Source organism: Equus przewalskii, chromosome 2, assembly GCF_037783145.1.
Source record: "Equus przewalskii isolate Varuska chromosome 2, EquPr2, whole genome shotgun sequence".
Classification (NCBI taxonomy): domain Eukaryota; kingdom Metazoa; phylum Chordata; class Mammalia; order Perissodactyla; family Equidae; genus Equus; species Equus przewalskii.
In genome coordinates, this window is record NC_091832.1 from 66,846,101 (window position 1) to 66,860,393 (window position 14,293).

Consider the following 14,293-nt stretch of genomic DNA (forward strand, 5'->3'; position numbering starts at 1 on the left):
TATTCCTTAAGTGTGGCCTGGCTATTTTGGTTAATTTATAAACTTTATATTCTGAGTCTCTTAGGCTAAGGTCATTGGAACTGAGGCAGAAGATATGTGACTGGCATCACCCAGTGTCGCACCCAGTTGTTCACTCCTTCTGACTTGCAGCTTTGCACCAGGTCAAAATGTTTGTACTTTATCATTCCTCGGCTTTAGGATGAATTACATCCATACCTGGGACCTTCTCTCCAGAGACTTGGAGGCAGCCTTTAGTCCCTGTAACGTGTTCAAGCAGAGTAATCATAAGGTTCTGAGCCTAGCCATTGATTTCAGATTCATCGTCATTGGCTTACAAATTATGTCTAGTCTTTTTAAGCAATGTTGTTTGTTACTCTAAAACAGTCTTATTACCAAATATTCTAACAAATAGTAGAAAAAAGAAAAAATTATCACATAGTCCCACAATTATACATGTTCACATGTATATAAAATCAATAAATCTCACTACTATAAGCAATCACTAATAATATAATACATTATTTTCCTTTTTATTCATGCCTTGAAATAGGGGTATGTGATAAGAGGAAGAATATTTTTAAAATATGGTTTATAGTTTGCACAAGAATTTCTTCCAGGGAGAGAAATCTCTGTTGGAAATCTCTAGGTGTCAGATGATGCTAAGACTTCACAGGAGAGGAACGTTGCCACGACCATTAGCAGAAAAATAATTTGGAGCTTCTATTGCTATCCAAGAGAGGAGGGAAGGTTGAGAAGTGGAGGTGGATTGGGGAGGAGGTGAGAGCAAGATGGCGAGAGGCAAGGACTAGGCACATTTGGTGAAATCCCACAATGGCATGGTGGTCATTGATGGTTATCGGTAAACATGAATGTCTTAAGATGACATTTAGCTCCCCAGATTATCTGCCCTCTTAGCTCACATATATTGTGGGCATTCCTGTGGCCTCTCTTCTCTCATCTGTTTCCTTTCACATCATTTTCCGTGAAGTTTATTAGGCTCATGAATGTGAATGAAAAATTTTAAATGTGGCACTTAAAGAGATGCTGAATTTTCACATCTGAGTCCAGCACAGAAGCAGCATGTGCAGAAGTAGGAGGCGAGTAGGTGAGGAAGGAAATGAAAGAAATCTTAGAGAATGTTTTGAACTGTCACCAACAATAAAATTGGCAAAGGTATGAGACAATTACATCTATATCTTGAGAGACAGGAATTTCTAATTCAAATGTCTATGTTGTTTCTCTTCTCCAATTCTGGGTTTACTGAAGGGGTGGCCCAGATTGCTGTACTCTTGACGTCTGACAGGTTTACCCTCAGGGAGTATTCTATAAACATTCATCCCATGAGTAACATATTCCAAATTCGTGCAATAGACATTCAATAAAATATGAGAGTAAAAGGGCAGAGCATCTACTTGCAACGAAATATTTAGTTTACTGGAAGGTTGAGATTATTGCTTAAAATACTGGACTTCCAGTCTTTGCGATCTTAATGACCTATCTCCTTAATTGCCAATTGAGGTGGACAAATTAGAGTTAGCTATTGTTACTCCATTTCTGTTGAATTATATACACTCACTATTCTGGAGAGTCAATCAGCACCAAGGATTTCTTCCAAGTCTTTGCAATACATAATTATTCTTACACAGAACCTGAGGACCACAGCAAGTTGATGAAATCAAAGATTGTTAAAATGTGTACCATCTAGAGTGGTGGGAAACCTGGTTGAGAAACATGAAACTAGTCTGATGTTTACATGTAGTGTATGGAGGCCACATTTCTTGAAGATGAAAATAAATGTTTGAGCCAATATTTTAGATGAAGAAGGCATATGCTTTTCTTTGGCTTCCTTAGACATTTACTTTCACTTATTTAATCTGGTTTCAATTTTGAAAAATAAAAATGTCAATACTCAATAATTTTGTGTGTAATTATGTGATTTAAAATTACACCTGCTTTATTAGCTTTTGTGATTGTCTTCTATTTACCCTGAGACCTCCCTCTAGAGAAATTGTGATTGAATTGGATCTTAGGTAGTTTTTGAAAATGAAATGTCTCAAAATTTTTTTCCTATTAAATGATTATTCTTAGGTTTTAATAAGATAGACACAAACTGAACATAGCAATTTACCAGTTTAATTTTTTGGAGGGGAAAACTAGCTATGGCTTTTCCATCTACATCTTGGTAATGCAGTTCAGTGAGAGTCTGACGAAGCCATGGCCTTCTTAACTGTGTGGTGTCCTGCTCTCCTCCTTCTTGTCCCCACACTTGTGCTCATACTATGCTGCAGGTCGCTTGACTGCAGAAGGGAGTTAAGTTTTGAAGGGCAGAGCACAATTCTTAACGGTACTTCTGATTCTTATGCCAGGCACTTCCTCCTTATCATTAATCTGGACACCTCTTCCTATCTCCATCTTGACTCCTAATTGAAACTACAGCCCTACTGTACCACCCTTACCGCGTGGTATCCCGTGTCCTGTACTCTCGTTCCGGTCTACTCAGTCAAGGTTAACAGATACTGAAAAAAAGTCTAAGAGAACGCTTGTAGTAACTTGTCTTCAAATAGAATAATAAGTGGAAGAAAATAATTAGTTGTTGTTTTAAGTCACTAAATTTTGGAGTGGTTTGTTATTAAATATGCAAAACACCGCTTCAAATACATAAACCAAATGATTAGGAAGTCTGTCAAATGGCCAACTTTTGGCATTAGTAATATCAGATGCACCACTCATCAGGGGTATGTCTTTGGGTGATTTACTCACCTCTTTGTGCCTCAGTTTCCTCCTGTGTAAAATAGTGATACAGTAGTAATAATAGAGCCTACCTTATAGAGCTCTTGTGAGGACTGGATGAGAGGACAGACATAAAGTCCTCAGAAAAATGCCAGGCATATACAATGCTCAATTAAGTGTTATTCATTATTTTTCTTATTGACAGAGGATGTATAAATAGGGAAATACCACTAATGACATAAAATATGTTTTACACTTTCACGTCAGTATGACTCTTTTACCAAATATCGGAATTGGAGTTGAAGCTTACTTTAAAAACCTAAAAGAAAATAATAAGAAGTAAAAAGGAGTATAGAGCTGGAAAAATAATTTCCAAGTTGGATAACTTGCCCATGAGTAATCCAGAATTGACTTCAGCGATTTCAGGGTAAAGCATTTCAGGACTTGGTCATGCTGCCATATCTGGATTATAAAGATTATGGGTTATCTTCTGACAAAGGTCTGGGCAATCAGAAGGAGGATACACCAGTTGTGATCTCAGCGAGGAAGAGAAGACACACTAAACCCTAGATAACACAAAGAGTTTCATGAAAGGACTAGATCCAAAGGTGTCGTCAGAGTATAAGGAAACCACAGGGATAATACATTACCCTGGGGCTATAAAGCAGATTGTTACCACCCCTAAGCCTACAGGACTAAGGGAGGAAGCAGCAAGGACTCACATCACTGCAGAAGGACTGCTGTCACATAAGTGTTGTGGTGAGCAAACAACTGTTTTTTCACAAACAGCTGAGACAAATGCCACAACTGGGCGACAAAGTAGGAGACTCTTGCTTATTAATTTATTTGCCCTGGAGCATGAACAGGAAATATTTGGTGTATGGCTGGTGTGATGGTCTCTAGAACTCAACTGTCTCCAGCTCTGCCTTTTCTTGTGCCTTCTTGGAACTGGTTTTGGTGCTATCTGCTTCTAATACTTTACCTCGCTCTGAATCTCTTTTTTGAGGTTTCATTTGCCTTTCTGTAATTTTTCAACCCCTGATTTCAAGCTTGCTTATTGCTTTGATAATCGAAGATCTGTTTACTCTATTTGGCTGACTAAACATAGCCATGCAGGTGAGGGTTTGAGAAAACACTCTACACGCCAAGAGCCTTGGGTAATTTCTAATACTTGTCACCCATCATCCTGTGGGCATTAAGCAGAAGAGATTAGCTCAGGTATGACTTTATGTTTGAATGCTGAAAGACAAACTAAGTCATGTTTCTATAAATCCACCTAGACAGAAGTGAGGCAAGAGTGCAAAAGATAGCATTAAGTGCGGTGAGTGAAAAAAGAACTGATTTGCAATGTGGATGTGAGAGAGAAGACGAATTCAACCCGTCTTTCAGTTGGACCATAATTTACTCTAATTCCACGGATGTGAGAAAACGTAACATTTCAACCAGAGCAACCTGTAATGAAAGACAGGTTTTGGCTGGGTTTGATCTTTTTCTGATTTGTCAAAATCTGAAAGCCAGAAACCCATCAAAAGAAGAAGAAACACATGTGTGACAGTTGAGACCTTGAGGAAGACCCCATGGAATCAACAAACGGCTGAGACCGCGTAATGCATTCTGAATTGCAGGTAGCTAAGAGCTAGTCTTGTGTTCTTAGGAATACATGGCTCTGTGAGCTCTTGAGCTGTGTGTGGGGGAAGCCGGACTCTGTGCTGGAAGGCATAGGCTGCTTCTAGGTCTTGTTAGAAGACACACCTTTAAATTCCAAAGAGCTAAAGCCATTTTACATAATATACTAAATGAATAAATGTTAAGATTTTAAGATTTATAGATGAAAGGGACTAGGTAAGTATGAAAATTTTAAATTGGCAACGTAGGTATTATAGGAATACATTATCTATTATCCAGAGGTAGTCAAGTTATTTTGATTTCGAGTAGGATAGACACACCTTGTTAACGGCTTACTTGTTCTGCCTGCACTGGCCTGTTAGGAATTGGAAAAAAAAAATACAATACAAACACAACAATTCTCTTACTAGAGTGATTCTTCTGGCTGTTTTTTTCTGTGGATTATCTGTTGTTCAAACTAAGAGTGATGGCATCTCTAATTTGAGGTAGCATATTGGCATGTTCCATCAACAAATAGTGAAACAAATGGGTACTTAAAACCTATGCTCCAATCTTCTCCAATTAAAATTTTTTCTCAAATTTTAGGACCTAGGATAAAAATGAATTGGTCAAGACATTTGTGGAAATGAGTGTGTACAACTGTGTAGAACATATTTCCTGTAAATCAAACTGACCTAAACCTGAGGTGAGATGGTGTTTTCCTAGAGAATTCCCCTGACTACACGCATAACACCTGCCCCGCTATACTCACCACACTATATGGCCTCTGATGAACTCTATGCTAGTCTGAGGAATAGCTGTCATTTTGAAGTGTGTATGACTTTTAATGCTATAATGAGACTCATCTTATGTATTGTCCAAAAGTCAATTTGATTTCTTCAATATTCATACTGCCATCTTAATAGCTGCCTGTTCAAAGTTAGAATTGTTTTTTCTGTAAGAAATTACCTTATTGTATTGTACTTTACAAGGGCCTTTTGTAAAAAAGGTCTATCAGAAATCAATTGAACTAACATTTTATTGGTGTTGTTGGGGCCTGTTCCCCTTTATTTCAGGCAGCAATGATTTGTCCTTGTTCTTGGAGCACAGAATGATTCCATGTATCAGGATTCTGGCCAATGTATGCCAACACATTCTTGATTAAAATGCTGGCCACTAAACATAAGAATTAAATAGTACCATACTGGGTTACAAATCATATCTGTTATGTTCTGCTTGGGATTACTGCTCAGTTTATGAGAGAGAGAGACCTGGCTAAATGGCTTTGATAGTGGAAGCTATAGCCCATGCCCTCACAAGCTGCGGCAATGGAGGTTGTTCGTCCTAATAAAGATGCCAACTCTCCATCACGTCAACACTACTGAGTGGGCTGAGAGTGTACAGGAGTGTAAAGTTTTCACATGAGGACCAGAAAATCATTGATCGTAGCTCTTGTCTTTTCCAAATTTTCTTAACATTGTCTGGGGTAGTGGAAGGAAGCCATTCATAGGCATGTTTCTTTTACAGAAATAATTACTGCTGTCTTAGGTGTTGCTAATGGTAAACTGGGGCTCACTCTGACTCTGTTGGAACACAATTATTCTGTAAGAAGTTCTGTGTACCACACTCTGCTTTGTTTGGTAGTATAGTGTAATGGACAATTGGGCAATTTTCCTGAAGGGCTCATGTCTTAGTTCCTTGTTTTTTTTTGTTTTTTTTTTTAAAGATTTTATTTTTTCCTTTTTCTCCCCAAAGCCCCCCGGTACATAGTTGTGTATTCTTTGTTGTGGGTTCTTTTAGTTGTGGCATGTGGGACGCTGCCTCAGCGTGGTCTGATGAGCAGTGCCATGTCCGCGCCCAGGACTCGAACCAACGAAACACTGGGCCGCCTGCATCGGAGCCTGCGAACTTAACCACTCGGCCAGGGGCCAGCCCCGTTAGTTCCTTGTTTTTAAAACGGAGATAGTGATATTGTAGTTCATTGAATCTAACATGCCACTCACCATAAGACACCATTATTTTATGAACCACTAAGAGGGAAAAAAAACCCAGCATGTAGTACCAACAATGCAAATAACTCAACTAAAATAACAAAATAAGCATTTCTGGGGCTGGCCCAGTGGCGCAGCGGTTAAGTGCACACGTTCCCCTTCGGTGGTCCAGGGTTCGCCAGTTTGGATCCCGGTGCGGACATGGCACCACTTGGCAAGCCATGCTGTGGTAGGTGTCCCACATACAAAGTAGAGGAAGATGGGCACAGGTATTAGCTCAGGGTCAGTCTTCCTTAGCAAAAAGAGGAGGATTGGCAGTGGATGTTAGCTCAGGGCTAATCTTCCTAAAATAAATAAATAAATAAATAAATAAATAAATAAATAAATAAATAAATAAAGAGTTCTGCCCAAATTTGTGTGTGCACAAGCAATGACAATCACATCATGACTGTTGTCTGACAGTGACTGTAAAGTGCTTTGCTGTAAAATTGCAGTAAATCAAGGTGCTTTCTGATTACAGAGATGGTAAAATGTGACAAAATATATGTCTTAGAATCTAAGAAATATGGTAATATCTACCTTATGGGAATAAGTGAGTTTATAAATGCAAGCTCTTAGAAGAGTGTCTGGTACATGCTAAGTACTCAAGAAATGTTGGCTATTAATATTATTATATCTATATTACTAGGAGAATGATAACTTTCATGAGGTTTCAACTTCAGTAGCTCTGCAAGAAAAATAAATTGGAATTATTTTAACTCGTGACTTTAGAATGATAAGCAAAGGACTTAGAAGAATAAAGATGACATTTTAGCATAAGATCCCTACAGTTTAGTGGTATGTATAATTCTGCACAATGACTGCACAGATGTATATGATGCTGGTTTAATGATACAGTAAGTTTCCGGTGTTAACTTTAAGTTCTCCTCATTAGGGGATGACAGAGCCCTCATACAAGAGTGACGAGGCCAGCTAAGCCCTTACCCTTAACAAAATCCTCTTGTTTGTGAATAATACCTTCTCATTATTATTATTCTAGAACGCTTACTGGTCCACACTGGTCCCTTCATCATAACCAAATTCATAGAATAATGTAGAGAATTCTTAATCTTTGTCTTTGGTAGTTCAAAATCCAAAACTGAAACAAAAACACGTTTTACCTCACCTCCCTAGATTTCATCAACTATATATCTAGTGACCTCTCTATGCGTAAGCACAACCGGAACATTCTCTGCTGATGCAATGGGTCTGTGATCACTTCTATGATGGTAAAAATGATTTTGAAGATATTTCTGGCTTTTAAAGGGAGAACTAACTATCTTCAGGTGTGAAGTTTTTTCATTCCTCCTTCTCTTCCTTCCATCCTTTCTTTGTTCCCTTCCTCTTCCAACTTCTCTTCCCCTTCTCTTCCTCCCGCTTCTTCTTCTTTGCTTCTCTTCCGTTACTTGGAAATCCTTTTCCCCAGACTTGTTCTCTATTTTTCCATTAGAAAATATTTCTTCAATTCCAGGAACCAAGGCTAAAAGCTGTCACCTTAGGAAAAAAGATCCGTATCCCCTAGGGTATTTTTATTTAAGTTTTCTGGCCCACATGTTGATATACAATCAGTGATTGGAAGCTTGTTTATGTGGCCTGATTTATCATATGCTGTTGTATAGAACCATACTTCACTGTTAGAACTCATGACAAAGAGAACAAGGTTTCCACTTGCAATTAGTAACTTTTCTGCCAGGAAAGGCTTTTGGTTGGATTTCTCTACCACAGCTCAAGTGACTAGGAATTTTCTCCTATTCCAGCAGATATTAAATATGGCACTATTTCTTGGCTCAAAGAAATTAAAATGAAATGGGAAAGAATCATTTCTATTGTTTACACATCATTTGAACACACCAACTGGTAGAAAAGTTTAGCATCTTGGTCAGCACAGTAAGCTGTATCAAGTTTCAGACTCATAATTGCATTTGCTACAGTTGTATTTATAAAGTAACTCCTTCTAACCGTCAAAAGAATGCAATGTCTAAGTGGAGTTCTTGAATTGCTGTAATTATGCCTGGACTGGTTCAGTGATCCGTGATGCGGTACTGCCCCAAGGCAAGTGAAGAACCATGTCAAGAAGTACTTAAAGCAACTCTATAGAAAAGATTTGAGACATTAAGTAGTTTTGACTCTGAAACTATCTGAAACTTCAAATTCTTTCAAAAACAAACAGTTTCACAGTAGTTTGCATAACAGTAAATTAAACTTTCAAAAAGCACATTCTTTTCCTTTTGAGAGCTTTGCTGTATGGTATAATACTTAGTAGGAAGAAAATACAAAATCAAAGCCAATTTATCGAGCTGGGGGAAAAGCCTGCATTTGTTACTTAAATTATTTTTAGAGTTTTCTTCCTGCTGAAATTATTGGAATACAAAAACAGGGAGTGGCTAGAGTGTTGGGGAACCACTTTCAATTGGCTTTAGCCAATATTTAACAAGTAACCATGAGCGAAATGAGGAAAATTACTAAACAATTTACAAAGCAGCAAGAAAACAATGGTCAAAGAGATTTGATTTTTGGAAGGCTTTCCAAGTTGACAGTAAGCCACAATACGGCTGACCTTCACAGCATTGAGGTTTAGAAAGAGAGGATGGGGAGATAATTATTTGTAAGAGGGAGGGCAGAGATCGAAAGAAATCACCTTCCTTGGCTTTCATCCCATCTCCTACAGCAGTGAAGGAACAGAAGGCCAAGTGAGGTTAAAGTTTCCAGAAAATGACAATAGACAGAGACCAGGGGAAAGCATTCGACTACTGCATGGCAGCCTTGGGGATGATTCTGAACTCGAGATACAAATCTAGGTCTCGCTGTCCAAACAGGGTCAGAAACACGTTTCAAGATACACTGTATTCCCTATAAATTATTTGTTTAGCCTGTAATGTGGAAATGTTCCCCCTCTATAAGCTCTATACCATTGTGAATACTTAGCAGTGCAAAGAGAATTGTAGTATGAAGATTTTAAAGAAAGGAAACAGATTCAAAGACTTTTGAGAAGGTAGAGTGTAGGGAGTTTATATGAATCAATGACAATAAACAATGAAATTGAACACTTCTTAATAATAATAAGTGACTTCATAACAATGCCTTAATATTTATTAAGATATTACTATGTGCTGGCACAGTTCTAAACTCTTTCCCGGTGTTGATTGACTTAACATGCATTATAACACTAGAGGTAGTTACTTTTATTATTCCCATTTTACCAACAAAGAAACTGAGGCACTGAAAGATTAAGTAACTTGCCAAGATGACCTGACTGCTAGGTGATAGAGCCAAGATTCACACTCCCTCTCCAGAATCTGTATTGTCAACCACTACACTTTTCTGTTATTTGCTCCATGAGCATATATTTTTAATGCACAAGCATATTTTTAATTCTAAATGGATTATCTGTGACTACCTTTATTCTTTAGGAAAATTTACATTGGTGCTTATTTATTGATTGGTTTTCTTGTTAAATCCAGAAACTTGGCCACTGAGATATAAACTGAAATGCTGAAATCAATTCTTTAGCATAGATGCTGCTGTCTAATTTGGCTACTGCTACTTTATGCCTAGGTATCAATGACTGTTATAACCAATTCAAATTTCTGACTATACTAATACTCCCCATTTGCCTTGAATATCAACTGGCTTCTTGATTCATCAATTTGAATCAAGATAGCAGTACAAACAGCTTTGCTACGTACAGTGGAATGGGCCTATCATGGCATTGTGGTGTCATGGGTTGACCAGGAAGAGGTGACAAGGCAGCTGCTGTCACACAACTCCACAAAACAGGGTGATATTTCCTGGCTTCGGTGATTTATCCCATTTCACTCTCTTGTCTGCAGAAGCAGATTCAATATTCTCATTAATGATGGTCTTTTGGCAGTTAAAGTCTTGTAGAAGTGTAGCTAATTTTTCAAGTATGAATTACAAGTGGGAAGATTTTAGATAGAAATGGGGGTGGAGAAAGAATGGAAAAGATAGGAAAGAGGACAAAACAGCCTGATAAGTCGGATCCCTTTAATCACAGAAATCACCTATGTGGAGAAATCAGAGAGAAGCCTGTATCTTCATTGCAGTGAAAATAAAGGTCCCAGTCCGTTGCTTGATCTCTTTCAGTTTCGAGTTCAATGGCAATTTAACATCCTAGGAAATATTTATTGTCCTTTGTAAAATATAAAAGATTTAGGTTTTCAATTCAATGCAAATGTATAGAAAAGAAAAAAATAAAAAGATTTAAAAATGAATTAAAAGAAATGATAAAAGAATGAGAAAGGAGAAAACTAGAAAATTAAGTGGTGCTGTTTTCTTACGTTCTGCTCCCTTTTCTTGCTCCTGTTGCCCAAATATGATGATGGGAGAGGAGACAGCTCGGTTGGTGAGATACGCAAATCTTGTTAATCTTCAGACTTACTTTTGCTGGTTCTAAAAAGGTACTGTTTGTGTGTGTGTGTGTCTAGATGTAGACGTTTTTCTCAAGAATGAGAGATTCATACAAATTTTTGTACCCTTTGCAGCCAGTAAACTGGGTAGATTACACCATAAAAGATCTTTGGCACAAGACTGAATACTTATAATATTTTATTGAAAACACCATGAATTCAAAAGCTCTAAAATGTAACTAAGACAATCCAGAAAACTGATTAACTTATAACTCCTGAGGGCAAACAGCTAAAAGCCAACTTATCCAATTCACAACGCTTAACACCAGATGTTTTCTGGATGTTTTTCTAATATTCATTAGAAATATTGCTGCTGAAGGTACAAGCACATAATTGGAAGAATGGAATAAAATAAGAAGCCAATATATTTCAATATTAAGTATAAAAATAGTATAATTTACACCTGTGAATATATTACTTGTCTTAAGATATAAAACATGGCAAACAGTTGAAGTCTTCTGTTCATCCCCGTACCGGTCACATTCTTCTGTATCTCTAAGTTTACTGTTACCTGGAATTTAGCATTTGTCATTCCCATTCATTTCTTTATACTCTTACTACACCCCTAAGCCTGAAACAGTACTGTTTCACAATTTTAACTTCGTATGGATAAATTTATTCATGCAATCTGTATGTATTTGTTTGCAACTTTCTGTTTTTTTGGATTGCTATTCTGTTTGAGAGTTTCAGTCATTCTGATTCACGAAGCTCTAGTTCATTCATTGTATGACTATAGATCACAAGTTATCCATTTTTCCTTTCTTTTTCCAGCTTTATTGAGATAAATTGACATATGACGTTGTGTAAGTTTAAGGGGTGCAATGTGGTGATTTGATACATGTATATATTGTGAAATGATCGCCACAATAAAGTTGGTTAACACACCTATCGCCTCACATAATTGCAAGTGTTTTTGTGTGTGCAGTGAGAACATTTAAGATCTATTCTATTAGCAATTTTTAAGTATACAATATTGTTAACTATAGTTACTATGCTGTACATTAGATCCCCAGAACTCATTCATTTTATAACTTGAGGTTTGTACCCTTTGACCAACATCTCCCCATTTTCCCCAGCCCCCAGCCCCTGGCAACCACCATTCTACTCTCTGTTTCTATGAGTTTGGCTTTTTTAAAGATTCCAAATATAAAGAGAGATAATACAGTATTTGTCTCTCTGTTTGGCTTATTTCACTTAGGATAATGCCCTCAAGGTCCATCTATGTTGTCACAAATGGCAAGATTTTCTTCTTTTTTGGCTGAATAATATTATATTGTTATGTATACGCCACATTTTCTTTATCCATTCATCTGACGATGGACATTTAGGTTGTTTTAGAATGACTGTTATCAAAAAGACAAGAGATAACTAGTGTTGGTGAAGATATGGAGAAAAGGAAACACTTGTTCACTGTTGGTCGGTTTGTAAATTGGTGTGGCTACTAGGCAAAACAGTATGGAGGTTCCTCAAAAAATTAAAAATAGAACTACCATATGATCCAGCAATCCCACTTCTGGGTATATACCTGAAGGAAATGAAATCACTATCTCAGAGAGATATTCATTTTCTTTTTTTTAAATATTTAAGTTCTTCCCAGTCTTTTGAAACAATGCTGCTATGAGCATTCTTAGACTTGTATTCTTGCACACATGAGCAAGGTTTCTTCCAGGTATTCCCCTAGGAATGGAATTCATTCATTTATTTATTCAATACATTTTTATTGAACACCTATTACTTTCCAGGCACCATTCTAGGCCCAGGGACACAATAGGAAGAATCAGATGGAAGTCCCTATACTCAAGGATTTTATACTCTACTGAGGAAGACAGACAATAAAAAGTTAAATAGGTTGGGGCTGGCCTAGTGGCGCAGAGTTTGTGTGCACGTTCTGCTTTGGTGGCCCAGGATTCGGCGGTTCGGATCCTGGGTGTGGACATGGCACCACTTGGTACACCATGCTGTGGCAGCCATCCCACATATAAAGTGGAGGAAGATGGGCACGGATGTTAGCTTAGGGCCAGTCTTCCTCAGCAAAAAAGAGGAGCATTGGCAGTAGTTAGCTCAGGGCTAATCTTCCTCAAGAAAAAAAAAAGTTAAATAGGTGAAATGTAGAGTGTATCAGATAAGTTCTACGGAGAAAAACAAAACAAGAAAGTGGACTAGAGAGTGGGGTGGGCAGGACTTGTTCTTTTAGGTAGGCTAGTTATGGAAGGCTATACTCTGAAGGTGACATTTAAGGAGCCATGTGAAGGAGACGAAGGATCCAGTCCTGTACATATCTGGGAGAAAAGCATTCCAAGTGGAGGGAATAGCAAGTACACAGGCCCTGAGAGAGCGACATGCCCGGGATGTTGGAGTACAGTAAGGACACCATTGTGGCTGGAGTGGACTAAGCAGGAGTGATTAGCAGGGGATGCAGTCAGAGAAATGGGCCTTATTAATGTTTATAAGGACTCTAGATTTTACTCTGAGTCAGATGAGAAGGCACTGGATAGCTTTGTGCTGTATCGTCATCACAGTTTCTTTAAAAAGCATCATGCCGGTTGCTGTACAGACTGTGACGAGCAAGGATAGAAACAAAGAGACAGATTAGGAGGGTAATGCAAATATCCAAGAGAAAGATGGTGGTGGCTTGGACCAGAGCCTCATTAGTCGAGGGGGTTGAAGCAATCAGATTCTGGTTATGTTAAAGGTAGAGTCAACTGGATTTGCTGGATGGATTAGATGATATGAGGTGTGAGAAAAAGAGGAATCAAGGATGACTCCAATGTTTTTTCCTTGAACAGTTTGAAGGGGCTTTGTCATTTCTTTACATGGAGAAGATTTGGAAAGAGAAAGTTTTTCGAGGAGAAGAAAATCTAAAGTTCAGTTATGGATATATTAAATTTGATATGTGTATTAGATATCCAAGAGATGTCAAGTAGGCAATTGGGTATTATATAAAGTTTAGTGTATGGACATCTTTAACTGTATTGTGTATCACAAAATTGTCCCCCAAATTGTTTGTACTTATTTACATTCCATGTTGCAGTAACAAGACTTGTATTGTCAATTTTGCATAGTAATAATCTGATGGTACTATCTGGTGTCTCACTGTTGACAATATTCTTTAATAAAAACAATACTTCTGTGCTAAGCCATCTGAATCTTACCTTTGCAAGCACTCTATATTCATAACCTACTGGCTGGTGGTGCTGTCGCCACATTTTTCCAAACCAAAATGGTCAATAAATGGGATATACTATGCCACATACTGACACTATTAGAAGAAAAGTGAATCGGTGGCTTGTTTCTATTTCTATTTTCTTTTGAGGGGATGGAAATCTCTACAGACAGTGTTGCATAGGTTTGATATGGCTAATCCTCTTGTTTTGGCTTTTGATGATGATCAAAGTCTCGCTAACGCAAACTAATTGGAGGCATTGGAGGTGCTGGCTTTTGATTATAAAAAGAAAGAATTTAATTTCTTTTAATTACATATATTAATTGAGACTTTATTAG

General features: G+C 37.7%; 1 protein-coding gene across 4 annotated transcripts in view; it reads right to left on the reverse strand.

Moving 5' to 3' along the window:
* PALLD (palladin, cytoskeletal associated protein) overlaps window positions 1–14,293 on the reverse strand; it is a 382,662-nt gene that overhangs the window by 348,788 nt on the left and 19,581 nt on the right. The gene's annotated exons all lie outside the window — the stretch shown is intronic.